We start from the raw sequence: 8,516 nt of genomic DNA, 5'->3' as shown, positions 1-8,516 counted from the left end.
CAATTCAGGGTTTAAATCACTCTGATGTCGATATTAGTACAGTCAAACTAGAGGTAAGTTGTTTCCTACAGTTCTTGTACCTAGTAAATTAACGATATCATGTTCAGGTAGCTTTCGTTTTAGGTACGATAATCTAAAATTCGTTCTTTCAAATACTATAGCATAGAGAAACAATAGCGTGAGTAGATATCCCATGCTATAGGCGTTTTAAGTGTAAATAATGACAGCTCTGTTATTAGTATTGAAGATAAACCTTCAAACACAGACGAAATACCAAAAGAACAAGAGACCGTTGGTCTTGCTATTAGTCGTAACTTGAACTGTGATAACCCCTGTGATAATTTATGTGTATATGTGTGTGATAATATATGTGTTACTCAAGATAACCCAGGCAAACTTAGCCTAGCAACTCACCTAACAAGGCTAAAAATGACGAAGCTACCTGGAAAATGGTAACAAAAAAAAACTACTCAGCTTGATAATAAAGGTAATAAATTGAACTTCGCCAATGCAGTTAAAACTAACAAAAAAAGACCTATTGACAAAAATTTACTGATTGGGACATGTTCATCCAGCTTGGATGCAGTACAGAGCTGTACATTGACAGGCGAAAAAAAGCATGGTTTCACTTGGGAAAAATTAAAAAGGGAACAACAGATAAGGATGTAGATACTTTTCTAACAAATAATTTCCCTGGAATTAACTTCACAGTTGAAAAGCTAGATACTAAAAGTGAGTCATACTGCAGTTTCAAGCTTGGAGTTGAGTTTGACTATAAGGACGCAATCCTGGACAGCACAAAATGGCCGAAGTATGTGACACTCAGGCGTTTTTTATTCAAGAAGGGGCAAGGGGGAACACTGAAATAGTGACACCTTCCAAAAACAAGCAAAGACAACCAGAGGATGTAATCATTATAGTTCTAAACATTCAGTGCCTCAGAACAAAACTCGATGTGCTTGACCTCTTTGTGGACGAAATGGAGCCCAGCATTATGTGCATCACAGAGCACTGGTTGAAAGAAAAGGAGTCAAATTTCTATGGAAATATCGGCACAATCAGCCTAGCCAGCATCTACTGCAGGAATCTTCATAAAATTGGGGGTGCTGCAATTTACTTTCAGAATAAGAAACTGCAATATAAAATAGTAGAGGTTACTAATTATTGCAAGGAGTGCACATTGGAGCTTGCAGCGGTGGAGCTGGTTGACTATCATATCATTGTTGTGTCTGTGTACCATCCACCAAATGGAGACTTTGAAGGATTCACACTGCTTCTCGATGAATTTTTGTCCTTCATCTTGAGCAGGCAGCAAGACAGAATAATCATTGGTGGTGACTTCAATGTACACCTTGAAATTCCATCCAAGGAGAGAGATATCTTTGTCAACCTATTACGAAGTCACAATCTATTTGTTGGAAGTCTTTGTCATCGAGGGGTGATGCTTGTCTGGACACTGTGATAACCAACTTGAACTCCTGGGAGTATACTACCTGAGTGGTTGATCCCTTCATATCCGATCATAGCGCTGTTGTTCTTCAAGCAAGTTTACATAAGACTGAACAAACTCAGGAACCGTGGAAGGGCAACTACATCAGCTACTCCATTGTGGTGAGAGAAGAAAGAATTCCCATTCTTTGCAGGAAGCTTGAGGGCATCAACTGGACGGAGGTTTTTGGACTCACAAAGCAAGAATACATGATGGATATCCTGTTGGCTGGTTATGTTAATGTCTTCAACACAGTATTCCCAAAGACCATGAGAAAGGTTTCGAGAAACAGCAGAAGAGGAACTCAAACTGCAAATAGGCCATGGTTTGACGAAACTCTAGCCCAGGTGAAGAACCTAGTGGTACTGCTTCATCATAAGTACAAGACAGCAGCGACACCTGAAGGTAAAAACTACTGGTTAAACCAGTACCAAAAACAAAAAAAAAAGAGTACAGGATTCAGGTTGGCATGGCAAAAAGAAACTACACGTCAGAGACTATCATGTCTGCTGATAACAACTGCAAAGCAGCCTGGGACATTATAAATACCCATCGCCCAAAGAAACCTCAAATGGAATCACCTCTCAATCCAGATGACTTTAACAATTACTTTGTTAGTGTGGCAGAAAACATTCTGCAGGATTTGCCTGACTGTGGCTCAAATCCCATGAATAATGTAGGACAGGTGCAACAGCAGATGATGGACTGGAAGCTGGTGAGTGCTGACCGTGTGACCAACATTGTTTCAAACCTGAAAAACTCCAGGTCTCAGGATATCTATGGACTTTCAACCTTTGTGCTAAAGGCAACAGCAAAACAAATAGCTAAATCATTGGCTGCAGCCATTAACAGCTGTTTTGTAGCAGGAAGGTTTCCAGACTGTCTCAAGACAGCGAGAACAGTGCCAATTCACAAGAAGGGGGAGACCAGTGATCCAGCAAACTTCAGGCCAATCTCCATGGTGCCTATCTTCTCAAAGGTGATCGAGACAGAGATGAAAATGCAGATGACCAACTTTTTTGAGGGGAATGGGCTGCTGTCATCATTGCAACATGGATTTAGAAACAGACGATCCACAACTAGTGCTCTCCTGGCTTTGACAGAAAACATTCAGAGAAGTTTTGAGGATGGTGAATCCCTTGCCCTCACATTGTGTGACCTTAGCAAGGCCTTCGATTGCGTACCTCACAGGATATTGGTTGGAAAGCTGGAGAAATATGGTCTGGGTGGCGGGGTCCTTAAGACAGTGACATCCTATCTGGATAATAGAAAACAGGTGGTGCAGCTAAGAGGTGCTGGCTCGGGGCTGAGAGGCGTTAAGCATGGAGTACCACAGGGCTCGGTTTTGGGCCCTCTGTTGTTCATATTACTCATGAACGACTTCTCAAGCGGTCAGGGGGCAGTGCTTTTTGCGGACGACACCACCTTGATTGCCAGAGGTGTCACTGTGGAACAGGCAAAGGAGGAGTCCGCCAGACTCTTAGAAGTAGCTAAGTTGTGGTTTCTTGCCAACAAGCTCAAACTAAATGAGGATAAAACAAACATCTTGGTTTGCTCATTGAAAAGACAGCCAGTCGTATCGGATCCAGTAAAACTATTAGGACTCTGGTTGGATGAGCGATTGAGCTGGCAAAACAAGAAGATGAAGAAGAAGATGATGATGATGATAATAATGATGTCTCTGATTTCATCGAAGATGAAATAGAAATTGACGAAAAACCATTTCAGTTTCTCATGGAGGATTTTCCTTGTAATATTGCTGTTGGTTCAGTAAAGCATATTCAGGTTAGTTTTATTATCTGTACAGATTTTATTAATTTTTATATTCATTAAATTATCCTATTATATTAAGCGAGCAATTTCTGTATATCTGTTTACAGTTTTATATCTGGTTATTTATGTTCAACGGATCTCAAAAACTGCTCTAACGATTTTCACGAAATTTGGAACATAGTAGGTTTATGATATAAAAATTCGATTGTACTAGGTCTCATCCTTGGGAAAACTCGCTGAACGACATTATAAGGATAAATCATCCTTGGCTGAAACAGCTGAGACTTTCGTCGTCTGTGGATAGTTATGAGAATTGATCACCTGACGCTAGTGTTCCTGCGCATCTCAAGTCTACTTTTAAACAAAGATCTGAGCCAGCTGGTGACAGGACAATAACGCTGTAGACATACGAGGTCTGCTATCTCTCCATAGTGAATGATTTAATAGAATCAACAGTTGCCAACAGTTTGTAATTGGATAATCACATTTTCTCGAATTTCGAGCTTATTTTCAATTTTAGTTGAAAATGTTGCTGAACATTAATTGTTTGCTGAACATTAATTGTTGCTGAACATTAATTGTAGAGATTTTCATGCTCAATCTTTTCCACTAAAACTTTTTTGATTAAATTGTATCTGAAGCCTGATAATTGGGAATCTAAAATAAAACTTTGCATAGATGGGGCGGAGCTCCTGAAATTTTTACAGATATGGGACTTGTGGCAGTTGATAGAGCTTATCAATAACTATTTTAAGTTTGAATTTAATCAAAATCGTTGGAGCCGTTTTCGAGAAAATCGCAAAAAACCCTGTTTTTGACAACATTTTCTCCATTTTAGCCGCCATCTTGAATTGCATTTGATCGAAATTGTTCGTGTCGGATCCTTATAGTGTAAGGACCTTACGTTCCAAATTTCAAGTCATTCCGTTGATTGGGAGATGAGATATCGTGTACACATACACTCATACACACACACACACATACAGATCAATACCCAAAAACCACTTTTTTGGACTCAGGGGACCTTGAAACGTATAGAAATTCAGAAATTGGGGTACCTTAATTTTTTTTCGGAAAGCAATACTTTCCTTACCCATGGTAATAGGGCAAGGAAAGTAAAAATAACGAGCGAAGCTCTGTGCCCCGATATTCTAATATTATAAAGGGAAGAATTGGCTTATATATGTACAGGATTGAAAATACATGTCATGTCTGAACTACTGGACTGATTGATTAGAAATGTTGCATATTGATTTTTGATCAATAGGAGATGGGCCTAATTTATGCCTAATTTATTAAAATGCTGATGGGCTTGATTTACCGAGGATGGTTATAGGCATATTATAAATTATTCAAGATATTATTAGATCAAGTTTTCAGTTTGTCAAGTTTTTAATTATACCCTTGTTGAGGAGCACGGGTTACCTGCTAGTAGATAATATATTCTAGTTTGTCTTAGTAATCCATATGTGATAAAATTTATAATATTTCTTACTAAGCTCATTTCAAGTCAACAAAATCAGCAAGGAGGGTTAAGAGGATAGCAGGTAACGAGTGAATAAAGTGTTGATATGCAATAGGTCTTGCAATACCTGGTAATACATTGTTTTATTTGCATGAATAAGTAACTGGTAAATTTGAAAGGATGATGTTTTTTCCCATAGTAGATTCTCCATGAAGATTTGATATTTATTTTAATGTATTTTCCAATATAGAATGAAGATGTAAATGCTGGTGATGCCAATATAAACTGCAAAGCTGAAGATGTGAAGAATAAGATAGATATCAATGAAGGAATTCGAGTAAAAGAGGAACTCCAATTTGTCAAGAAAGAGTTCTTGAATGAAGATGCAGAGGACCCACTTCTACCAAAGGTAATCCATATTTCTCTAGTGATTATCTTTGCAGTAGCCTATGTGTATTTTCAGTGTATTTCACTTTTGTATGGTATAAGTTATGAGATTACTGATACGATACTTATACACTGTTTGTGAAATTAATAAGTATAATATATTCATCCACTGCGTAATATTGAAGATCGATTCGCCATATTGTGTTGATATCTTCAGAATTATTGCCTGAATATATGGCATATCAATCTTCTCAGCCACGATCCTGGTGCATGAGAAAATACAAGCTAATATACTAGTAATTTTCAATTCTAATAATAGTCCAGTCAATATAGATATAAAAAAGGGGGTGTGCTTGCAATTTATACTGTAGTTCTGATTTTTTAATATACTATTTGTGTACATAATAGAAGTCCAGAACCAATTTCTTCATGCAAAATTTCCTTGTGCTAGATACAGAGTGGCCCAAAAACCTCGTATTTTCGGCTCATTTTCCAGTTTTCAGCTATTTCTGCCAAATCTTGTTATCGGACAGATGACGCTAGTGTTCACGCGCATCTCAAGTCTACTATTTAAAGATCTTAGCCAGCTGGTGACAAGACAATACGCTGGAGACACACGAGGTCTGCTGTCTCTTCATAGTGAATGAATTAATATAATCAACAGTTGCAAACAGTTTGCAATCACATTCAAAAACAGTTTGTTTGAATAATCACATCTTCTTGAATTTCGAGCTTATTTTCAATTTGAGGTGAAAATGTTACTGAACTGAATAGCAGAGATTTTCATGCTCATTTTTTTGTTTGAATTGTATCTGAAGCCTGATAATTGGGAAACTAAAATCAAACTTTGCATAGATGGGGCGGAGCTTCTGAAATTTTTACAGATATGGGACTTGTGGCAGTTGATAGAGCTTATCAATAACTATTCTAGGTATAAATTTGATGAAAATCGTTGGAGCCGTTCTCGAGAAAATCGCGAAAAACCCTGTTTCTGACAACATTTTTGCCATTTTAACCGCCATCTTGAATTGCATTTGATCGAAATTGTTCGTGTCGGATCCTCATATTGTAAGGACCTTAAGTTCCAAATTTAAAGTCATTCCGTTAATTGGGAGATGAGATATCGTGTACACACACACACACACACACACAAACACACACACACACACACACACACACACACATGGTAGCGAGGACCTATCACTAAATAATTTTTTTTCATGAAACGGGATGCATTTCTCAGATGTTTCAAGATGAAGATCCTTTAATCAGATCAATCTAAATCTCGTGTAATTTTTTCAAGTCGTAAGTAAGTAAGACCCTGTTACTATACTCAAATAATTAAATAAAAGCCTTCAAGTAAGGCAAATTCCTAAACAGTGATATATTTACGAATCCATTGGAATATTATTGATTCATGAAGTGAATTAAATCAGAAGTATTCAAATTTTAAATTTTGAAAGCGTATATCATTGTCAATAATGTACGCTTGTATGAATATAAGTGTTAATTATGGAACAATTGTACGATTTAAAATCTGATGTGATATATGTATGAAGGAACTCTTTAGAAACACAATCCTACTTCCAGGTCATTGAATATCATTGAATAATCAATTTTTGACAACAATGAAATGAGTAGTCCAGATTGTGTTTAACATCTATGTAGGTTACACGGAAACTATTGTACTTTGATCGTATGAAGACATAAAATCCGAAAAAGTCGATAGCTTTTTAAATATTGTTTTCAGATTGACTTGAAAATTTATGGGAAGGACACTAATGTTAGGATAAATGTTCCTGTTTTTTTGTAGACTTTTTCATGGCTCCTTTCCCCTCTAAATCCGAAAAACCGTTCGGGCGATTTGATTCCGTAAGACCGGTTTTGAATTTCCCGGCACGACATAGTCTTGGCGCAAATGTACGTGATTGGGTGACTATTGCGCGCAGAGGCTCTCTATCGTTTTCTATTGTTTATATTGAGTTTTTAAAACGTTTTCAATATATGTATTTAATGTAAAATTGCAAGTTAATCAGAGTTCATAAGTGATGATGCGTTTGTGTATATCCTATCCCGGATATGTAATTCCGACCTTTACAGTATTATGGATAAAATGGCCTTTGAGAATGGTTGGAAAGATGAAATTAACACTTGATCTGTTTCTCAACGAATTCGCTAAATGTAAAGCAAGAATAATTTATTTTAATTGTTAGGTGAACTTTTTAAATCAGGATTATTTTTAAGAGTAAGTAAATTTTTCCAATCTATTTTTATTTGACAAGCCTTGTATACCTACTTGAAATCATTTGCTCCAATTTTACATGTGCTGTATGTATTTACTTGTTCAAATTTATTTTGGTTCAAAAATTTTCCGATTTCTACGAAATCTATTTAATATTATATATAATAATATTTCAATAAATAAATGTAATAAAATATATAATATTTAATAAATATAAATATTTATTTATAGTGGCGAGCAAAGGTATTATAGTCCACTTTTATTAGTCTTTTAGAATTCAGCTAATTAATATAATAATTTAAATCAGCATTAATATAATAAACACGTAAGCTATCACAAGGTACAATCCCTACTACCTTTTACGGCGAACTAGGTTTTTAAGTGTGTTGAGGGAGGCTTGTTTGTTTTGTGAGTTGGCGCCTTAATGCATGCTCATGAAGAAACAATATATAGCTAGGGCTGTCTGAATTGTGCTGAGCAGTTGATTTCAATTTCGCTCATTCACTCTCTCACCCACTCTATCTCTCTCTCTTTCTCATAACATTCGTTCATAATATAGTGTTGTACATTTCTTTCTCTGTCATTGCTAGTCTAGATGGTTGCGTCTGAAAGGTGTCATTTTCGCGACAAAGTCTTTGAATACTTTGATCTATGCGACTATTGTTCATCCCCACCATTCTTTTCTGTAGATAATCCTTTTAAATTTATTTGAGACGAGCTCAGTTTGTGTCGATCAGTGGCAAGTGAAGGACCTGATTAATCGAAAGAGTTTTGTATTCTTTGTGAATTCCTCTCAGATTTGAGTGTGGACTATACATCATGACACAAGTAAGTTGAACTGTACAATATTTTTATAGATTATAATACTATCCATTCGAACAAATAATTTTATTATTTAATAATGATAATAATAATTTTTCATTTTAGCAGTATAAGATAGGACTAATAATAGGCATATTATGAGGTATGAAGGTGTAGTTTGGGAGTTAAATTTGTAGCTTTGACAATTTTCATGAGATATGCTCATATTTTTCTAAACTAATATCCAAACAACATTTTAGAAAATCAGAACTACAATATATTCTGCAAGCACAACCCCTCTCTCAGGTCCATATTGACTGGACTATAATAAATATAAATAAAACTCGATGTCGTCCCGT

This window comes from Nilaparvata lugens, chromosome 1 (genome assembly GCF_014356525.2).
Source record: "Nilaparvata lugens isolate BPH chromosome 1, ASM1435652v1, whole genome shotgun sequence".
Classification (NCBI taxonomy): Eukaryota; Metazoa; Arthropoda; class Insecta; order Hemiptera; family Delphacidae; genus Nilaparvata; species Nilaparvata lugens.
This window is presented reverse-complemented; position numbering follows the sequence as displayed.